This window comes from Oxyura jamaicensis, chromosome 4 (genome assembly GCF_011077185.1).
Source record: "Oxyura jamaicensis isolate SHBP4307 breed ruddy duck chromosome 4, BPBGC_Ojam_1.0, whole genome shotgun sequence".
Lineage (NCBI taxonomy): Eukaryota > Metazoa > Chordata > Aves > Anseriformes > Anatidae > Oxyura > Oxyura jamaicensis.
This window is the reverse complement of record NC_048896.1, coordinates 3988290-4010171: the sequence shown is the minus strand read 5'-3', so window position 1 is coordinate 4010171 and position 21882 is coordinate 3988290. Positions and strand designations below refer to the sequence as shown.

General features: G+C 35.6%; 1 long non-coding RNA gene across 6 annotated transcripts in view; it reads left to right on the top strand.

Annotated features, from left to right (window-relative positions):
- The window catches only part of LOC118166106, a 202059-nt gene that overhangs the window by 90450 nt on the left and 89727 nt on the right, over window positions 1-21882 (top strand). The window contains exon 1 of one of the 6 annotated variants that reach the window (XR_004750346.1): window positions 12971-13193. The exons of 1 other annotated variant lie outside the window; for it this stretch is intronic. This is a non-coding gene — a long non-coding RNA (uncharacterized LOC118166106). Of the gene's footprint in view, window positions 1-12970; window positions 13194-21042; window positions 21146-21882 lie in introns of those variants that run through there. 4 more of the 6 variants (XR_004750345.1, XR_004750350.1, XR_004750348.1 and 1 more) reach the window with 4 other exon arrangements.

Here is a 21882-nt window from a genome sequence, read left to right as displayed (position 1 = left end):
TCGTACACAGTTACCGAGGCAGACCAGTTTGGCACACTGACATTTCCTGTGAATGATTCCTGGATAATTTATGATAAAATGGAAGTAACATTTTGAAAGCATCTAAGTCATTTAGAAGTAGAATGAAATATAAGACGCAGTCTCTATACAGTTAGTTTTTTTGTTCTCTGCTTGGAATGGACACAAAATATTTCGGTCTGTTTTCATGGAAACAGAATCATCATAAAGTATGTCTGGCTGTGTTAGTATGTCTGGACTCATTGACTGAAATTCTTGAAAAATTTGCCCAAACCAATAAAATTCTGCTGAAATGATAGAATGGCTCTATAAGAACATTTGAGGTTAACCTTACTACTCTGAATTGTGCCAAAGGCAGGAGGAAAGGCTGTGGGTTCAGCAGAGAAGCTGTAACTCTGTCTCTTGGCCACAGATAAGAACAAGGGCACACAAAAGTTGAGGAGTGAGTCAGTGTAGCCAGTACTTGTCCTGTGCTGGGCAGCATCAATGCATGGGGATACTGGACAACATGTAATTATTATTATTATTATTATTTTTTACTATATGTTAACTGGTATATTTGCTGGCTGCAATGGACAATGGAATTGCCTGAATCTGGACACCCCAAATGTAGGGCAACAATGTAGACTTAGCAAGATGGCAGTCTAAAGTGATTCTGCTCATAGAATTTATACTTTGGAGAAAGTTCAAACTAATAAAAACATAATATGGCAAAATACTCTGTTCAAATCTGGACAGAACTGCAAGAGGTAAGTACTGTGGGGTTTTGCACAAGTATTGTGCTAACTTCGATATCAAAGCTAATATAGGGGAAACTACATCCTTATTTGTAAGTCCTCCAAGCCCCCACATTAAATTAATTTGCTAAACCAGAGAATTTTTAAACACATTGTTTTAAGCTTAGATGCTCTAAGGAGAGGAATTGTCATTGAATTTTCTTAGTGTTCGGCCTATAATCCTTTACATTCTACATATGCACTTAGCTTTTAAAATGACCAGAATAAAACATCAAACCACACAAACAAACAACAAAAAAATGCAAAGCCACTAAATTGGGAGCCCAATTTTAGATTCCTTCACAAGACCTGCATTTCAGTGAAAATCACGATTGCTTCAAAAATCAAGCCGTCTGGGGAGGTCTCAGGGTGCTCATGTTTACCTGAAGCCTGTTTTGTGTTTTATAGCTACGCCCCTTAAATTAGAAATTGGCATAATGAACTTCAAAGGCACTCTTTCTTTCTCTCATTGCTGACTTTGCTCTCAAGTAAGAAGAGTTGAATGAAATTTATTGGCAGCTTATGTAATTGTTTTGAAACCACGCTGCCTTCTCCTTTTGTAATTGAGTAAGTTGGCAAAGCTTTTCAAAAGAGCCTAGAAGGTCATTGGATAATAGCTAGCCTCAGCTGTACTTAAACTAAATTTGTTAAATTATGTTGCATTTTCTCTTAAAAACAAATTAACAGTTTAAAACAATGGTACATTAATTGACCAATTATAATGGAATTTTTGTGAAGTATATACAGCATCACCACCTCATTAATAGCACATTAGTTCTTCATTATTAACATCATTACTATGAACATCAGATGAATTAATGTCTGACCACAGCAAGTGTTACCAAAAATCCTTCCAGTCTGTGAAATAATTTAGTCCATGGTCATTCCACACATGCGTTTTGTTCCATTGATCCAGAGTGCTGTATTATCAGGGCAGGACGATGATGTAAAAGACTACAGCCATGCATCTCGTCACGCATCAGGTTCACTGTGTGCATGCCACCACCTGAAACATATGCTGGGTAACTGGGAGGTCTTTCGCCCCTTTCTTTCACTTCAGCTAGGTCCAACAGAGCTATGTGTCTGGGCTTTACAGGGGAAATAGAAAGTATTTGGCCTTCTTCTAACATTCTTCTAACAGTGGATTTTTATTGGTCTTTAAAAAAATGAAGGGCTTGGAAATTGAAATCAGTTCAGTGTGATTTTTTTTTTTAAAAAAAACAGCAATTGCTGTTCCTGTTTAAAAAAAAAAAAAAAAAAAAAAAAGTTTATATAAGTATTAAACTGTTTGAAATCTCTAAATCTTTTTTGCATTCTACGGAGTTAGAAGGATGATTGGGGAACACAATATTGGGTATGGAAAAAATAAAAATTAAAACATGCTTTGAATTAAAAAAATCAAAGCACTTCTTTATGTCAAGTAGAAATGTTTCAGCTTTTCCAGAACTATTTTGCCTCTTTTTGTTACAGGAATGTTAGTTTCTGATCAAAAGCTATCACTCCATTCCTCATAAATCTTCCTTCTTCATCCAACCCATAGATTTGTAGGCTGTGCAGTGTTCCTAGAAGTGCAGTCTTTGTTGCTCCTGATGGGAAACTTTTAAGACTTAATCCAGCAGTGGGTGGCAGAGTTAATACAGATGGTAAAAGCGGCGGTGCCAGGTGGACTCCTAGGAAGCTATGGAGACTGCCTAAGTTGTCCCAAGCAGTCACATTAAATGCTGAGGAGCGGAGGAGGCTCGACTTGACTCAGTCAGTCAACCTGGGAGCCAGGCAGCGAAGGCCTGCCCAACTGGTAGGGGCTGCAAGGGTGCCGGCGGAAAGGAGAACAAAGACTGCAGCTGAGGGCAAAGGAGACCCAACAAGAGGGACACAGGACTTGTAACTGAAAGACAGAAATGATCTGCCAGCTTTGTGAGAGGCATAGAGCTTGGCATAAGGTGAGGAGAGGAGCGGCAGCCTGTCAGCTGGGAAGGAGAGAGAGATGACCTGGCAGCCGAGAGAGAGAAAGGGCAGAAGACCTGCAGCTGTAGCAGGCTGTGGAGGAATAGAACTGCCCAGCTGCCTGCCAAATAACACTGCAGAGGGAAACAACCCCCGGTGATCTGTCGGTTTGGGTATTTGAGATCATTTGTATTTTTATTCCTTCCAGGGGCTGGAATTTATGGAGTTGATAGGCAAGGAATAGTTATCATGACTCCATTCTCCAGGATGCCTCCTAGAGCTGCTTCCATATGAAAAAGAATAAATATTCTTCCTGAATTTGCTTTTGGATGAGTCTAAAATAACTTTTTTTTTTTTTTTTTTTTTTTCCCTCAGTTTTACTCTTCCCTCCCACTAAACAAGATCTTTGAATTTTTGGTTTCTAACCTCTATGTCATGTAAATGCTAAGCAGTGAAGGTGAAACCTCATCCAGTGCATGAAATGTGATACAAGGTGTGCAGACGCATTTTCTCACATGACTAAGCTATGTACAGGTAGAGAATCACTACTTAAAAACATGCAGAAGCAAACCCAAGCTAAAGAATTGATAACTTAAAGCAAACTACTTTTGGTTGTCAGATGTATTTTTGAAAATGTTCCAAACAGACCCTCAAGGACTTTTAATTCATAGAGAAGTACCTGACAGAAATACTTAAAGGTTTTGTTTAATACCTAAATGCTCTATTTTCAGATCTTTGATTTAATTTGTCTCAGTTTTGGTATAAGTGATTTGAACTTGTTTATTTATAACAAAAGTGCCAGAACTGATACATTAGTTGAAAAAAAAAAAAAAGAAAACACCGTATTTCAGTGGTAATGGGGTTTTATTGTTACTATTTTTCTTTTTTCACAGCATCTGTCGTAAAAGCTGACAATATTTGTCTTTTTGTAGTGTAGTGAGGTGATCTCAACAGAAATGATGTCTTTCTTGCTTAAAGATTCCCAGGAGAAGTGTTAGGAGAAAAATACTCACCCTAAACATGAACAAATCATACTAATTCCAGGCTAGATAAAAGAGCTTTGAGTAGTGTATGATGCATAAGCTTAATTAGGTTTTGGAAAAGACAAACCGCAACATCACCAATTAATAAAAAAGTATAATTTGTTGCCTATTTATGCCTAGGAAAATCTAGTGACAAAAATACTAGATGTCTAGTGTAACGGTGTTTTTTGCATACACCGTGATTATAAGCTTTGAACTTTCATGCTGCTGCAACCTTTTTGTTTGTTACCTGAATTACACAGAGGAATTATTCAACTGTCTGAGAGAATGTTACTGATTTTTTTGGCTGAGTTTCCTAACTGAAAGAGCATTTGCTAAATCCTGTTAAAATTGAGCACAGCTATGAATGTACTGAAATGCCATCAGTTTGCAATATTTCTGTTTTGAAGCATCTCAAGAGGTAAAAATAGTTACAGCTTCGAATGCCTTACAGAATCCTTGTTTCTGTGTGCCTAATTCCTCTGGAGCTGGGGATTGCATGCAATAAAATAATTAGGATTATTTCAGACTAGACCTACATTGCCAGTGGAACTGAGCAGAATTTACTCAGATGAAAAGGCAGTACTGATAAGGTCATAAGAAGTAGAAACCATAGGGAGCATCTTGAAAAATAATGGTGTAAAAAAGGGTGATTTAAGACTAGGTTTATGTCTGACCTTTGTTTTGGTGCACAGTAGGAAGTTTCACATAATGGCTAACTTAGTCTTGTGGTTAGATGTAGTTGCAGACCCCAAAGTCTTAGGAGAACAAGGATTACTTACTTAGTTCTTTCCTCTAGCCTATGGGACAAGCAATGAATAAACAGATAAATCCCTTTTGTGCAGAACTTTCTGTACACACGGACAAGATTCAGGAAATGATTATGTAACTTTGTATGAGACAATGTAGGCCACCATTTGTATTGGCTGGTACCTATAAAGCACTTCTCAGTTACTGAGAGTAACAAATGATCTAAACTAGTAAAAAGGGCTAAGCAATATTTCTGCCACTTGAATTATTTTTCTATGAAACAAGATAATAAAATCTCTAGAGATGCCCTGCATCACAGCATCAGTAAACTTAGTACAAGGTCATTTTTGGGCTTCTTCTAAATCTGAAGCAGGGAGGCATATGTAAAGACACATATCTGTCTATCTGACCATATGTATATGTATGTATATACATGCATTTATATTTTCATTACGGGGCAGGATATTAGAAATGATGATAACAAAACTGTAATGTAAAACTTCCAGGATCCACCTATTACAAGGCTGGTCAGACTGATCACATAGTTACACTAGCAAGTTGGACACTGAACTGCAGTCTTCTTGGCTGAGGGTACTGTCAGCGTAGTAAGAACAGATGGAGCAGATGGAGCTGTAAAACCATTCCAGGCTCTTCTGCCAAGCTACTCCTTGCATAGGAGGCCTTGGTTCGAGGATGGCCAGAAAGGAGAACTTCTTCCCTTCATTTTACTGGAGTGGTTTAAGTAATTTGTAAACTGGACGAGTACAAATTTTTCAGACAGTAACAGGTGCAGTAGACTTCAGGGAGAGGCCAGAGTCAGCAGCAAATGGGAATGAGGATAAAGAAGCTGGCAGACAAATCTTAGTGTATTGATTTTAGCCTGCCAGAATGTATATTGGATGAGGCTGGAGACCTGCTGACTCTGGCCTGTCCTAAAGACTGCTGAAACATTCAGTTGATGAGGCTGGTGAAGTTGCAAAGTCAGAAAGCCAGATTCTTATCAATAAAGTAATTCCAATTTAACCGTTAATCACAAATGCAGAGGATTTCATTGTTCAGAGCACAGTATGGGCTAAGGAGTTAGTTTTTGTTGTCTTTTTGGATGCAGAGTGTTCTTGATGCTACAGTTTGTAGTCTTTTTGGATGCAGACTATTATTGATGCTACAGTTTAAATAATGGTCTTGTCTTTCTGATTAGTGGCTTTGGATTGCAGTTCTTCCCTTGACGTGGCCATGTGATTCCTTTTAATGCAAATGGAAAAAGCATACATGCATTGTGGAGTGAACAGAGTTCATGGGTTATGGCTTATTACAGTTCCCTGCTGTCAAGAAACAAGACACCTATCCTGGTCCAGGTCTTTCATTTACTGTTTAGTCAACCACACCGCAGTGTCGTACTGGGTCTTTTTCAGAATAAATATCTTCAGTGACTGAAGATAAGCCAAGATGTGGAATTTAGAATTCTGCCTTGATTTCAAATTCAATGACATATCTGGTCCATGTATTTGGGAACAGAAATGGAAAATTGCTCACAAACCCAGAGATTTTTGCTAGTAATCATGAAAGTGAAATGACATTTTTTTATTAGTATATATATATTTAAGGTATCCTAGTTCAAGTTATCAATTTTTATTTTAGAAATTAATACATTTAACAGCAGGATTGTAAAACAATCTATGATTGTTCAGCATGTCTAAAGGTCTGTCGATACACTAGTGCTGTAGCAGGAATGTGAAAGCCACTAGGTCCATTATCTTACTGACAATTTAGGTAAGCTATCGGATTCCCATTTCTTCATCAGTCTAGTATCTAAGGAACAATCAAGTGAGTGATTCAGAGCCATTATATAATTCATATATTAAGGGAAATAGTTGTAGTAGGGTCCTGACCTGCAAAATTTTAAATGTAACCTTTTAAGAACAAAAACTAATTCACCATTCATGATTAGGCTATGTAAGAGCTCCTGAAATGGCTTCTCATGTGTTGGCTTCAAGTAGGAGAGAAAGAGGCTCACCCCATGGTTAACAGCTGTGGTGTCATGCTCCAAGTTCGTTCCTTCATAGGCAGAGAGAAAATGTTGCCTGCACATTGCATTAATTCTGAGACCCGAAGCTGGAGCACTCTGCTCTCATTTCCACAGTATCTCTTGGTCAGACATCTGCCACTGGAAGGCACTTTATTTCACAATTGCACAGTAACAGTTTTGTTGCATTTTAGTGAAGAAGAAAATTTTATACACATGGTTAATTTCAGTAGATAATGTGCTTTTTAATTTAGGTATAAATTATATGTGAACTTTATTTCTATTGCTGGACTTCTGTCATGGCTGGGGGATTTTTTCTAAGTATCAGGAAAGTGTTGTAATGAAACAAGTATTTCACCCTAGTTTCTAGTTTGAACAGCTGTCTCGAATCTGTACTGAAAAGAGTTGCTCTGTTTCTGTTTTATTTTCTGTTTGAAGCTTTTATCACTTATTTTCTTTCCCTCAAAGCTGTTGTGTTTTATTTGGGATTTCTGATCCAATATTAACATACAGTTGAAAAACTACCAGACTGGCTTGCAAGAAAAAAAACTATCTAGTCAAGAGCAGTGGAGGAAGATTTTTGTTGCTTTATAAAGTAATTTTTCTTTGTTCTGTGCTTATTTGGGGAAGAAACTAATACAACCTTCTTCCGTTAAGTAAGAAAATTAAGCACCTATGCTGCATAATAATGTATAAATTATTTTGCATCTAATATGGCTCAGATTTTGTTTACTCAAAATGGATGTGGAAAAATTAAGAAGTAGTAAAATGGGGATTAATTACATAACTGTCATTTAAGACACTTGTACTCCACTGTGATTTTGACTTGCTCTGTGACCTTACATATACCTTCAGGCCTTCTTTTCACCATCTGTGAGGAATAGTAGTAGTATTTTCTCAGCTTGTTAGGCTGTTTCAAGGCAAAATACAAGCAATTGGTTATGTCCAGTTTTTGATAGATGTGGGAAGATGCCTGTGAACTAGTTTAGTAAACTAAATCCACCTGTGTCATGTTTAAATTTCTTTTCAACTCTTTGAAAATCTCTAACATGAATAGAACTGTCTGCATATTAAGCACTTCTTTTAAATACAAGTTCTGTAAAAATTACACATCTTGATTAATTTTCCTTTTTGGCATCAACATTAAGGGGGTATTATTTAAAATAATTGGTAACAAAAATAGCATTAAATTTATTTTTGCTTTTTTTTTTCCTCCACTAGCTGTGTACAAAATAATTTCAAATTTGACTAAGAACTTAAAAATTTGAGCTCTTTTTTTCTCGTCAAAGTGGTCTGTGTACATGTTCAGCACCCTACACAGCAAATGTCCCAGAGAGAAACATCTCAACAGGAAGGTCAAGGTGGCATTGTCACCAGTCTACTTGTGTGTTTGTGTCTGCAAAGGCACAGCAGGCTTGATGTAGGGGGCCCTGCCACGTCCCTTGGCTCATGGACTGCCAAGGACAGGAGAGACACATGTGAGATGGCAGGCAGGAGATAGGGGCGATGTGGCAGGTTGGCACTGCCAGGCCAGGGGCTGCTGGTTGAGCAGGCAGTGATGCAGCCATGTGAAGTGCTGCTTGACTGCGCTGGGTAACCAAACAACTTGGAAAGGACCCTCTGAAAGCACAGAGCTGACAGAGCTGTGAAAGCTCAAACTGCTGTGGTGCTAGCGGTGGGAAAAAAAGGATTTCTCATTTTTTCTGAAGAAGATTTTTTCTGAAGAAGTTTTTCCTTACAGGAAATTTTGCAGAAAATTACTGAAGAGTATATTACTGTAGTGCATAGAAAACTATACGTAAGGGAGAAAAGGTAATTTAATTTTGAGTAGAGAATAACAGGGACAAAATTCAAAATCTGTGTGGTTAATAATGTCAGAACATAATTGTTGGTGACCAGCAGTTGGAAGCAAGTTTTCAGAGTCAGCATGATTGCAGTCTGTGATGGCATGTCAAAGCAACTGGAAGACACCTTAGAGCAAGATTTGATGAGAAGTGATTGTAGCCTTATTATTGCAAGGTCGTTATCAAATGGGTGCTAACTCATGGCAGGTGTTGGTTTATCTTGATTAGATAATGCTGGAAAAATGAGAAGGTTGCTCCATGGCAAGAGATGTATGCTGACAGGGCATGTGTTGGGGCTAGTCAAAAGAGAGAAGCAAAGTTGTATTTTCATACATTTAAGGGGAGAAAACATAATACGTTTGGAATGTTGTTGTTGTTGTTGTTTTTTTCCCACAATTTCAAATTAAGTAGGTTTATTACTTGTATGCTTATTGCAAGCATTGAATATGCTAATGCTATCATGTACTTAGATACGATAGTAAATGTCTGCCAAATCTGCATGTGGAATGGATTAATACACATACCTTAATGTTATGCTGAAGATAAATAAGCCTAGTGGTAAAGTCATATAGAACAAGTTGAGGAAAGATAAATAGGTAAAGTGACAATTCTAGTTTATATTTTTATTTTCTGTCTTAAAGGTTTTTATTCTTATATCCTGTCGATCAATATGAATCTAATGCAGTGGATAATAAGAAATAATGAAAGATACTCTGTATAGTGATGGAAGTCTGCTTTCAAACAAAGTTTATGATACTCTAGGTAGGCACACAGTTGTGTTATACCTTTTGTACCCAGGTTACATTGCTGTAACTATTCTAATGGGGTTAGGGTTTACAGTGAGGTTTTGTTTAATTTTGTCTTTTTCCTAGAAGTCACTATTCTGTTTCCATCTCTTCAGGGGTTAAGTAAGCATGTCCATCATTGTTGTCAAGAATATAAACTGTTCAACAACTCTTCTTTGACTTTTATATTATGATGCAAAATTGAATGTCAGGTAACATCTGCTCATTGCACCTTGTCTAGGATACAGTTTAAGATTATAAAATAGTATTTTCTTCTATGATATGGTTCACATGTTTTTCTTCTGACTTTTTCACAAGGAAAGTTAAATAACTATTTCCAATAGGAGAGGTTATGTCACAGCAAAGACGTCTGAAAGTTCGTATATGAAAACCTTTTTGACATGTTTCACCTGTAAAATGGAATTAAAGGAAAGGAAGCTTTAGGTTTTTGGTTTTGTTTTTCCTGACTTTGATTTCATCATTCCTGCTGCTGCAATAGTGTTACGTACTATGCAATAGTGCAATTTCACTACGTGGAATATTGGCACTAGGAGAAGATACAATTATTTTTCAACCATACTTATGTCTGTAAAATAAAGTGCTGGTAATGTTTTGGCATTCATAGAATAATTTGCTAATGGGTATCTCTAGCAATAATAGAATTGTCTTTTATTTCTTAGAAGTCCTTTGGCTGATCTAAATTCCATGAAAACTTGCTTAATACCTATAGAACTGTACTCAACTCATCACTGATGACTGTAGAGCTATCGAAGGGTGTTTTAACAACTGTATTTTGACAGGTAGAGCCGCATTAGATAAGATATATTCCTTATTTCCTTATAGATAACCATGTTGTCTCAAAAATCAAGGCACGCACAGTTTTATTTCAAAGCTAATTGTTACTTTCTCCTGAATAGATCTCTCTTGATTTTTACAGGTTCAGTTTTTAACATACTATTATCTAAATTATAAAACTCCCGTTACTTTGTTTTTTAAGAACCTAAATGAAACTGTAGAGAGATGTACTTCATTCTGCATAAGTTGTAATGATCACAGTCGTTTATTTGATAACCTCAGCCACTAGCCAGATATGTCTGTAAAACTAAAAATAAAAAAGGTATTCGAATATTTTTAAATGCCCCATGTGGTCTATAAATGTAATTAAATATAGTCTTGTAAATCTGTTCCCTATTTTTTTCTGTTTATGAAGTTCAGAGGACTAGAATTTCGGAAAACTTAATTCATAAATATATAAAAATATATTTATATCACTTATGTGAATGCTTATATCCTTATAAAACAGAGTACTTTATGAATATTTGAGGATAGAAGAATGGCTCCCTTCAGCCTACTCTGGATTTTTCTCAGAAAATATGTTTTAGAAGATTTAATGGTATTTGAATCTATGTTATTTGTGAAAGTATGCCTAGTTCTGCAAGCCAGCTTGCTCCCTTGATTCCTTTCTCACACATACACAGCAAAAATACTTTACTTCATTAATTAAACTACCACAAACATTTTTCTTAACACTTCAGTCTTGTTTTCCACTCTAATTATTATCAGATGCTGAAAGATAGGAGCTGGCAATTTCTGATATTTCATTCTGTGTACTGCTGTCTCCCATACAAAGCAAAAAATGGCTTTTCTTGAATATCATCCCAGGAAATAAAGCAGAAAAACTTAAAAGAGGGGATAAAATCCTTTGACTTAAGAAAAAAAAATGTTTTTATTTTATTATTATTATTTTTTTTTCCTTTCTAATCCACAAATGAGGGCATTATAATTTGACTGGTAGATTTTCTACGTATCTCCCCATGTATTTTGTCCTTTTGCTTCCCACTGAGTTTGCTTTGCTTGCCATTTCTATGCTCATAAAAAAAAGCCAAACCTTCAGTTGAAGTGTGGATTGCCAGCAGATGAAATGTTTGGCATCAGAGCTGCCTTAGACACCTCAAACATCAGTAAGAATAAAACTCTGACTCACATCCTGCAGAGTGTGAAACAGTAGTGTTCATAAATACTACACTTTGATTAGGAAATCTGTTCTTTTAATGGTCAGCAGGGACTGGAGGCAAACTTTACCTCCCAGGTCATCTCCTGGAGGAGGCTGTCTTGGTGACAATTTCAGGATGTCCACAGGATAGTTTATTATTATTATTATTAATTTTTTATTTTCCCCCTCAGATTCCTTCTATAAACAATGAATTTGTTTGCTGTTCATTTGAAGACAGTTCCTCTGAGCTCAGTAATATAAGAAGATCTCTACTTGGCAAACTCAAAGATTTGTCCAGCCCTGTGTCTTGTCTCCATCAGTGACAGTAACAGGTGACCAAGGAAGAGTTAGGGCCTTCTGTATTCACGTTCTTGTGATACAGTAGGAAAATAATGTATATCCTGTGCTGAAAGGATGCAGACCTTAAAACAAGGTAGGACATTATCTTCACTGTTTATTTGCCATGGATATCGGTGTTGCCAAAGTGGATATGGCAGTGAAGGTAGGTCCTATGGCTTTTAAAAAATATAAAAAATTACATGAAATGTCACCACGCTAAGATTCTTTGTCTGCTATGTCTCTTGTTTACTTACTAATTCAAGTTTTTGCATAGTTTTAGATCATTAAATTCGAGTAAGGCTTAAATGTACCCAATGGCTAGCTAAATTGCTTATAGGGTATCTATGTCAATAAAGAATAAAATTATATTACAAAACAACAGTAGTAGACTGAGAGCTCAAATTGTCACTATGATGAAAATTACTCAAAGAAAGCAATTAAAACTCAAATCCATGGCAAAATTACTATTGGTTCTAAGTACAGTGAATCCAATTACACATTATATTATAGTATAGTAGATGGTCTTGGGTGCAGAGTGTCTTGTCAATATACTGTCAATAGAGAATTGGAGAAACAAATATATCATCACACTGAAGTAATATGCAGATCACAATCAGTGTTCTTACAAGCCATTAAATGGTCAGAAAATATGAGAAGGAGCTGAAATCTTCATCTGCAATGTGAAATTTTATATACATTTCCATGATAAAGACCAAATACAAACTTTATACACCATTTTTTGACTCTGCACCCTATTGTAAATAAAAGTATGAAAGGAAAGAAAGGAGAATATTTGTGGGATATTCGGTAGAGATTAGAATTGTCATGTTGCAGAAAGATACATACATTGTTTAGAATACCTACAATATCGCTGTACCATATTCACATAGCCTAACAGCTAAAAACTTTCATGGCACAGGTAAAACTGGGTCTCAGACTACTACAGATACATTTTGTTATTTGATTGTCCTCTGCCGGTGTTGATGGAAAGCACTTAAAAAAGTATGTATTGTCAGCCCTGCAGGGATGTCAACCTCACAGTGATTCTTCTCTTGCTACAAGACATAAACCACATTGCCATCAAATCCTTTTATGGATTTAGTGACCTTGAGCTTTTCAGGGTAAGCAATGGTATTAAACACTGGAACCTGAAGTGAATGATTTAAAATGGCCTTCTATGCTTAACAACAGGGTTATTAGTAAGCTTGCAATCATGATAAACTCTATTTGTTATCGTTCTCTTCTTTCACAATCCATATTTCAGTTTAATCTCCAGATTTTTATTTTGTTCTTTTATTTATTTATTTATTTATTTTGTTCTTTTTTTGTTCTTTTTCTTTTTTCTTTTCTATTTTTTTTTTTCAGAAGGAAACTTTACAGACCCAGATTTTCACTTACGGCGATTCCCATGAAAGCTAAATTCCATGTTAGCAGTGATACTATCAGTGATTGCAGTAGAAGGAATTTCATTTCAGAAACATAAACTGTAAAATTTGTTTTCCCACTAAATAAAAATAATGTGTGACTACAGCTTTTATATACTGAAACTCTGAAAGCAGTGTGGAACACAGCTGCTTGTCATATTTCTGTAAGTCATGAGGACATACAACATAATATATGAAAATCAGCGTTTGTTACTTGATTTTCTTGGTATGGATTATGGTACTGGAAGAGAAGGATTATAGAGTAAAACTCGTAGGTAAGCACTCGTTGACCTCTTGATCTATTCTTTTTTTTTTTTTTTTTTCTCCTTAATGAAAATTCAGTAATGTTTATGGTTTGATTGTATCTAGTCAAACATATCAGAACAAGAAAAGATATAACCTGCAGGAATTTCATGCAATAACCAAATGAATTTGGAAATACTCATATATAAAAATTATTGTATAAATTAGGCATATGAATCTCTCCATCTCTCCATAGGCATATAAATCTCTTCATGATTTTTATTTGACTTGTGATGATGCAAAATATTAGAGAATTTGAAACAGAGGTTATACTCATGCATTTTTCACAGATTTATAAGCTGGGAAAAAACTATTTAGTACATCATCTTAGATTTGATTTTGACAGTTTAAGAATGTAACAGGAAAATTGCAGTACTGTGCAAAGAAGGCGACTTCTTAGCAAGAGACCAAAAACAAAGTGGAAATTTCTATACCATAAGTCTCTAAGAAAGAAACTGCTTCTGATATTGTGAAATCATACTTAGCAAACACAGATGCCTTATATTTTTGTTTGAACACTAATGTGTTATCAGAATCATTGCATTACTTTTACAGTCTTGCTTTAGATATCTCTACAGTAATGGAACGGATTATTCGCATGTTATGCCAGATAACTGATTATGTTTTCTTGCTTGTAGTTCATATTTTGTGATCTAAAAACTGTTTTGATATATGATAGATCTCTTAATTATTTACCCTGACTTGTTTGATGCTATCTTTTGATTTTAGTGTGCAAGAATGGAAATATCAATAGAACATTAAAGAACACTAACAGAATCAGGAGAGACATCTGCTTTTCCTTAAACAGAGCAACTAATTCAGTAACTGTAGTTTCAGGTGAATATTCTCCATTCCTATAGACACAGTGTACAGCATAGTTCATGGCACTAAACCAGCAAAGAAACTGGACCAGTGTTTCATTTATTCTACTTTCCCATCAAGAAAATATATTAATGGAAAAATATGTTTTTGCTGTTCTTCTTGAAGATGATACCTAGATCTGCTAACTTTTATTTTCCTTCAGCTTGATATTCATATTTCTAATGTTTAACCCTCATTTCTTCAGTCTTTCCTTGATAAATGCATGACCTGTTCACATCAGCTGGAGTGATGCATTTGTGTCTTGGGGAGAATACAGCTTACCCTAGTATTTAAGGGTAAGGTATACACAGCAAGTATAACTGAAGTCAATTATCTGTACAATTGAATAGAAACCTACTACTGTATGAGAGATAAACATACCTATTTAAAAGATATCATCTCTTGCAAAGAAACGTGTCTGCTGATAAACAAAATTATCATTTTAAAGAATTATTATTTGTAAAGTGTTTTGCTTGGTTATGTTTATATTTAGAGAAGAAGAAAAAAAATCAATCATGCAATTTGTCCACTGCATCAATCATTTTTTTTCTCAATTCTTTCTACATTTCTGCATATCATTGACATCTCTAGAAAATACACACTGGGAAAGTATATTTTACAGTGTTAAAAAATGAAGTTACACCATGAAAGTAAGAACAGCAAAAAAGATGGACTTTTTATATTGTTCTTTCAAGATCTGGAAATATAATTCTCCAAAATGCAGATTACAGTATTATGTATTTATTGTAATGGCTGATGCTATCAATTAATGCAATCTACTTGAACTCCAACGTTGGTGATACTATTGTGCTGTGTGTTTCCTTCGAAAAAAGTTAATTCTACCATTATTCTGATTGTTTGTATACCACCCTGTGGCCAGTCTGTATGAGGTTGGAAGAATGATGTTTCTATGCATAGTCACTCAGTTTAAATAAGAACCAATTCTGCAGTTCTTACATTTTATTTTATTTTTTATGATATATATTGAATATATTGGTCAGGGGGTCATTTATTTGACCTTGTATAAAATCTAGCATCTGAACATTTTTTGTAGCTTTTCCAGGCAGCACAGAGTTTAGCAGATTAGTCTGTTCTGTAAATCAGTTTTTCTGTCTTGCATAGACTATGTCTGGACATAACCCTGGCAGTGGAGCAGTTCTGCAATAAGTGGTTGCAATGTTCTAGCTTGCCTGCCAAGGAAAAAGAATAGAGATATTTGGAGTATTCCACTGACATGCATTTACAATAATAATTGGAAGGATATCTCCCTATGTGTTTGAGAACCAGTAGTTTTGCAGTTGAGTAAAATTATAGAAAAAATATGATAAACCTTTATAAACCTAATGTATTAGGTTTATAAGGCACAATAAACACTTACCTAAAAACAAGCTACTGATAATATGCAAAGGATAACACATTTCTTTTCTGTGACCTGCAGAAAAGGACAAGCTTTAAAAGATGTCTTTGCAGCTGTGGCAACAAAATAAATCAATGCTTTATTTTGATTATGTCTGCCTAGTTTTCATTAGTTCAGTATAGGCTTTTTGGATCTTGATTTTGACTCTGAATCTGATTTTCCTCCACTATGGAAAGATTGATTTATTGTAGAACAAATTTATTTTCTTTTCACCTGGTTTGCACAATGAAACCTGGGCAAATTGGATTTCGCTCATAGCTCAGTCACGAGACCAAATCGGTCTGCTCCTCTATTCATAATGGACATAAATACATCTCCTGATATCCATTTCCTCTATGCTTTTTTTTTTTTTTTTTTCTTTCCCTGGTTTTCTCCTTATTACCCAGCTTCCCTCAGTGAAATCCAAAAAATAATACCCAGGCTGTAAATTGTGCAGGTAATCCAAGTTGAAATCGAGCTTCTCGGCACATACATGGTAGAGTGAATGTAGAACAGGATCTTAACATTCATGAATCAGCCTGATTGTGAAAAACAGTTCTGTGTATGAAATGCTAGTCCATTTGACTCATTAAAATAACGGAAAGACAAGGGTTCAAAGGATGCATATGCAGATATTTTGCCTATAACAACTTAAAAAAAAAAAAAGGAACTAATGTAGACTCTGACTCATCTGCACTACTGAAATTAAAAGCCAATTTTCTCTTGCTTTAATGTGTCATCTTTCTTGGAATTGTGTTTCTTGGCAGTTGGAATAGATTGGCCTTTAGACTATGCTTCTGAAGTTGCTGGAATCGCATTTCCTTTGTGTGCATCCTCTAACATCAATGTAAATATGTCACAATGTGAATACATGGGTTTTGAGCATTCGAGCTGTTGGGGCTTTTGTGTGTCAGGCAAGCCTGTTTTAAAGTTATTAAGAACAGCAAAACTTAAGGCAGGCATTTTCAAAGTATTTCTTTTACAGATGATGAAAATACCAAATCTGTTCTGTACCTTTCTGTTTTGTCCTTTAGATTTTCATTAATTTATTCTACGTAACTACCCAGGTCATAGAACTATTTCAAAACTGTCTTAATTTAATAGTACTTAATAGTAATACATTTTTACCTTTGTCTAATGTAGTACTGCGATTAAAACATAGACCTCTGCTATGTGTATTAGCAAATTGGCAGCTATGTGATAATTAAAGGGCTTTGTACGGATGTTCAAATAATTGGGAGAGTACTAGATTACATTGTTATTCCCTGGAGTCCTCCAAAACTGCAAATGTTTAGTTGGTGGTAAAAGCCCAAACAAAGATTAAGAGAATTTGCTGTCCTAAATCTCCTGGTAGGGTGTAGGCCTACCATTTTGGTAGCTGATCAAGCAGAACAGTCCAAGCCAGAAACAGGATGATTTGTCAGTGTTTACATCCCCAGTGATCTGTTACATTCAGCTCTAATTAAAAATAATCCCAACCTATCCCAAACACTTGTGTCAGTTACTAAATAGTCACAACTATGTTTAGGTGTCCACTCATGTCAGCTGAGTCCTACCATAAAATAAACTACAGGGGATGATTTGCCTAAGGGTAAATTTTCTCTGAAGAAAAGGACTGAAGCGTGAGGTTAATTAGCCAGTTAGGTTTTGAATTTTCTCTTTTGGTCTACCACATGCAAACTGCATTTTGTGTGACTAGATCAGTTCACCTTTTCTCGTAACAGCTTTGATAGGAATTTTGTTCCCATGCTCCCAGCTGAGAAATGTGCTTTCTTTAAAACCAGAAATGGTTATGCAGCCATATGTGCACAGCCAAAATCCTTTCCTTAGCACATAGCTAAGTAACTGGGCTGGATTTCAAGGGCTTCCAAAGGGACTGTGGAAAGTTCCAATGACTGAAGATTAGCGAGTGTTGTCTAACATTTGATACCCAAATAGCTATCTGCAGTAGGTTATGAAGTGCTGAAGCTCTCCAATGTAATAAAATGTATGTCTGGTCACCATTCTGTGCCTGATCTCTACCCTCCCCCTTTAATTTAGTGTGGGGAGTACAAAAACTCTTCATAAGGCACACAGAGGTGTGCAGGCATCTCTGTTGGACACCCTCTGGTTCCTGTGTATTTATTTTTTTCTTATATTGGATCTCCATGACTGCCTGATTTTCATCATGCATTAATTGCACTAAACTGCCCATGAGTTCATAGCTTGATAATAAAATTTCTGCTTGACTTCACAATATTGCAGGTTTTGAGTGTGTGCAGACATGCTGTTTCACTTGAAAGTAACTTTTTTGAAAAAAAAAAAAAAAAAAAAAAATTTGAGGGGAGGAGATTAAACAATATAAGATTTTCTTGTACAGAATCAACATTGTTGAGTAACAGTACATTACATTTGAGGATGTTTATAGATACATTATGAATGTAATACATTACGACCTTTCAGTTTCATCACTGAAATATCAGCAAATAATCTAATCTGGTTGGCTGAAAAGCACAGAAAAACTGCATTACCATTCTGGTTCCACAGTGGTCAGAGCAGAAGAGCAACCCTCCTTCATGCCCATGAAAAATACAGCCTGGATTATACAGTGTGTAATGTATAGGAGAGTATTTATCTGTCTTACAATAGCAAAGTAAAAACTATGTTTATCATAGGCTGTATCCTGGTTTAGTTCTTCAGACATTGGTTCCATTGCAAGTTTTTGATGTAGTGTGATGCCTGTGCAGGTTTTGAGGGTGTTTTCATCACTGCAGAATCATGCCAAATCTTTCTTCAGCTTTGGAGGCTACCTGTGAGGCTAGTGCTTTGTGATGGAGCAGAAACTTCCCCAGGCTTTCCATTGCTATGCCCATGTCTACACTAGAGATTTCTGGGGATGGGAGAAGTCTTCCTCCTGCTGAGAGGAAAAGGGAGTGAGGGTGAATGTTAGGGAAGGACGAAGTGATACCACAGAAGCAGTGACCCTGATGCACATCTGGAAAGGGCTGCGCTTACATTTCAGCAGGGATGTGGTCACAGGGAAGTAAATGTGTACAAGCATTCATGAGCCCAGCTGGGCTAAATGTCTGCAATGGTTTTATACTGAACTGTATATGGAAAGAATCAGTGGAGGAGCTGTTTGTCTCTGAACATCTCACTGAGGAATTCTAATGCAGGGTACATGAGTTGCTCACAGTCTATGAATTTCTTCATGTATATTAAAAAGCTTTTTCTTTGCAAGTGAAGGTAGAATCAGAAGTGAGACTCCTTTTCCTTTTTTTTTTTTTTTTAATTCCCACTTGGAAATTTTTGCTAACAGCTCTAAAATGTTCTCATTAAACTATATGTCAGAAATTTAAGGTTTGTGGCCCAAAGAAAATTGCCTGTCTGCCACATGCAAAGGTTAAGTTTACTTTGAAAAATACAGGTTTATCCTAGAAACAGCCTCTAATTTTTTTCTTTTTAATTTCAGAGGCCTGCTCTGGCTTTACACTTGAAATTTTTTCAAGAACTGGGTAGATTGAAAAGACAAAACCACAAACTCCCCTTTTTTTTATTTTTTCTTTTTTTTTTATGTCACACTGTTTAATTTGTAATGTCCATGAGAGAAAAAATGGAATTAAGTCAAAGGCACAAGATGCCAAATTCGTTTTAATAAGAGTTCACTGAAAGCCTGAAGGTGACAAACTTCAGGAAGTGTTAGGGAATATGTGCAAGCAAAAGGAAACTTGTGACTTCAATAAAGAAATCTCAATGACATGCCCTCCGAGGAATGTATAACAGCTTCTCAAAAGATTTATACCATCACATGGCTTCAGCAGAGGCATGCCATACAGCATGCTGTACAACAGTCACACGTAAACATTCAAAACAGAAGAATCTACCTGTGATTTCCTTGTGACCAAAATGTGCAGCATGCTGGATTCACAAAATAATCTCTCCAACCATTTTTTTTAAAGTGATCACTGTATGGTTATTAGACTTGAACTGCAGCTGACTCAAGCCGCACATGAGGAAAAAAAAATAAAAAAATCTGTCCTGCAGTTCTGCTGGTGTTATATTGCATGGAAAGAGAGATTTTTGGCATGTGTAGCTGTCAACTCAACCACATGGGAAACATTTATGCACTGATGCACATTGTATGAAGGTTAATGTAAAAACTCCATGCCGAATAGCAAAGTTGAAGTCTGGTGGAAAACCTTAGGGCTCTCTGTTGTTTGATAAGGCTGATGTGGATAGACTAATGCTAAAAGACTGCACTGGGGGCTGGTGGTGCTGTGTGCAATATACGTTACATAGTCTTTTTTTGAACATGAGAGTCAGCCTGCCTGCCTCTCTGTACCAGCTGACACAGGCAATCATTTAAATCAGCTGTAAACATTTATAGAAAAATGGCTGGAAACAAGTAATTGAACACTTGTTTGAAAAGAATTTGTGTCTATTACTAGAGATTCATCATAAAATATATCTTATATTTAAAAGGCATGTTTGGTAAGCAAAACCATTAGAGCTTCTCAACGGACTCTGAGCATAGAAGATCTGCAGTAATGGGGTTATGTTCAGCCCCAAATGCTTTTATCTGTTTTCAGACCCAGATCTGAATAAATGAAAGTCTTCACTTGCCTACTTCTCGTGCCATTTGAAAACCACAGCATTAAAAAATAAAAATAAAAATTCAGTATAACCGTTTATATCTAACCAAGACATTCAGCAGATCAAATGTATTTCCCAAAATAAAGATAAAACAGAATGTTAGTTTGTGAAGCCTTGAATCATTCTGTATTTCAACCACTTAAAATACTTCAAACACATACACAATCAAGATAAGAAAGCTTGCTCAAAAATTATAAGCAAATTGGCAGCTTTTGGAGACATCCCATAATTTTTTTTTTTTTTTTTTTTCCCAACTGCATTTAAATAGGAAGACCTTTTCCTTGTTTTGGACATCATCGTTTTCATGTCTGTTTTGAAACTATTTATCTTAGGTGTGAAATTGAATGGCCAATAAATACAGGTTTCAGAGTCATGACTCAACTTTCCTAGTAATCCTTAGCTCTGAATCTTGCTTGTCTTTGCATATATCTTTTCTACATAAAAATTCTAACCAGAAGTTCACCAAAAAGTCAGGCAGACTAGTGATAGACATAGGATTTGTAAATTAAAAATTCATCTTTCAGATGTAGACATATGATATCCACTGAGTGAACACTTCTCAAATACAACAACGTGGTTAATAATAGGTATTTAAAATGTGAAGCATGTAATTTCTGTTAATTTTCTTTAATTAATAATAAACTACAAAAACTTTTCAGTCAAATACGATTTTTCTCGATTTTCGTTATCTTTCCCTAATGTAAGGGACAAGATATGTTCTTAAATACTAGTCATTGTACCTTCAAGCATTTTTTCCTGTTGTACTTAAAATGATAATTGCATTCTTTTGAAGGTAGCTCAAATTTTAAGATACACTGTAGTGGTTTTAAAGGCAGTAAAATGAGAATCAGCTTATGAAAAAAAAAAAATATAGTTTTTGACTGATGAAAACTGTCATTATTCTTCAACTAAAAAAATTGTGTTTCTTCTCTCAGACAACTTTTGAAAATATTACTTAGTGCATTTGGTGTCAAGAGGTGTAGGCCGATACACTTTGTGGTGATAGAAATGATCATCAGACAGCTGAGGAGTAAGGTGAGTGTTTTGTGAGTGACTGCATTTCTGTGGGTTTTGGATCTCCTGGGTTCTTCTGTGATGTCTAGCAAAATTAGTGTTCTTGTAATTTTGTTCTCACTAATTCCTAAGGCCATTGTAGCAATAAAAGAATCATTTTCAGTTTAAGTTTCTCTACTCTACCCTGACTATAATAAGTTATAACAACAAAAATATTTCTCTTTAAGGAAACTTCCAGGTACCAAGTAAAACTGGACCAGTTTAAGGCTTTTCTTAGGCATTAGTCTGCACACTTGTAGTAAGGGATCCTGTGCACAGGCAAGATTTTTGGAGCTCAACTTTATATAGATGTGATAATTTAAAATATATATATATGTATTTAATTTCAGTAAATTAAGATTATATGTTTACAAATATATTCTTAATCTGTCTTTCATTTTGGAGAGTTTCTAAAGCCTTGTGATACAAAAGCAATTCATATGGAGAGGCTATGCAGTATTTTTTTCTGTACAGTGTAAAATACATAACTGTACAACTGTGAATTCAGTGTGAGAGGTGTGAAAGAAGAAGAATAAGAATCATTATTTAGTTCAGGAGGAGTTTATTAGGCAGAATGCAGTTATGCTGGTGGGCAAAGTGCAGTAGATTCCTATTAACTATTTAGCAGCTATCTGCAACAGCAGACACCTTATAAATTAATAGATGTGCTCAAAACACGGTGGCTGCAGGAAGATCAGTATAGGGCATAGATGAGCATC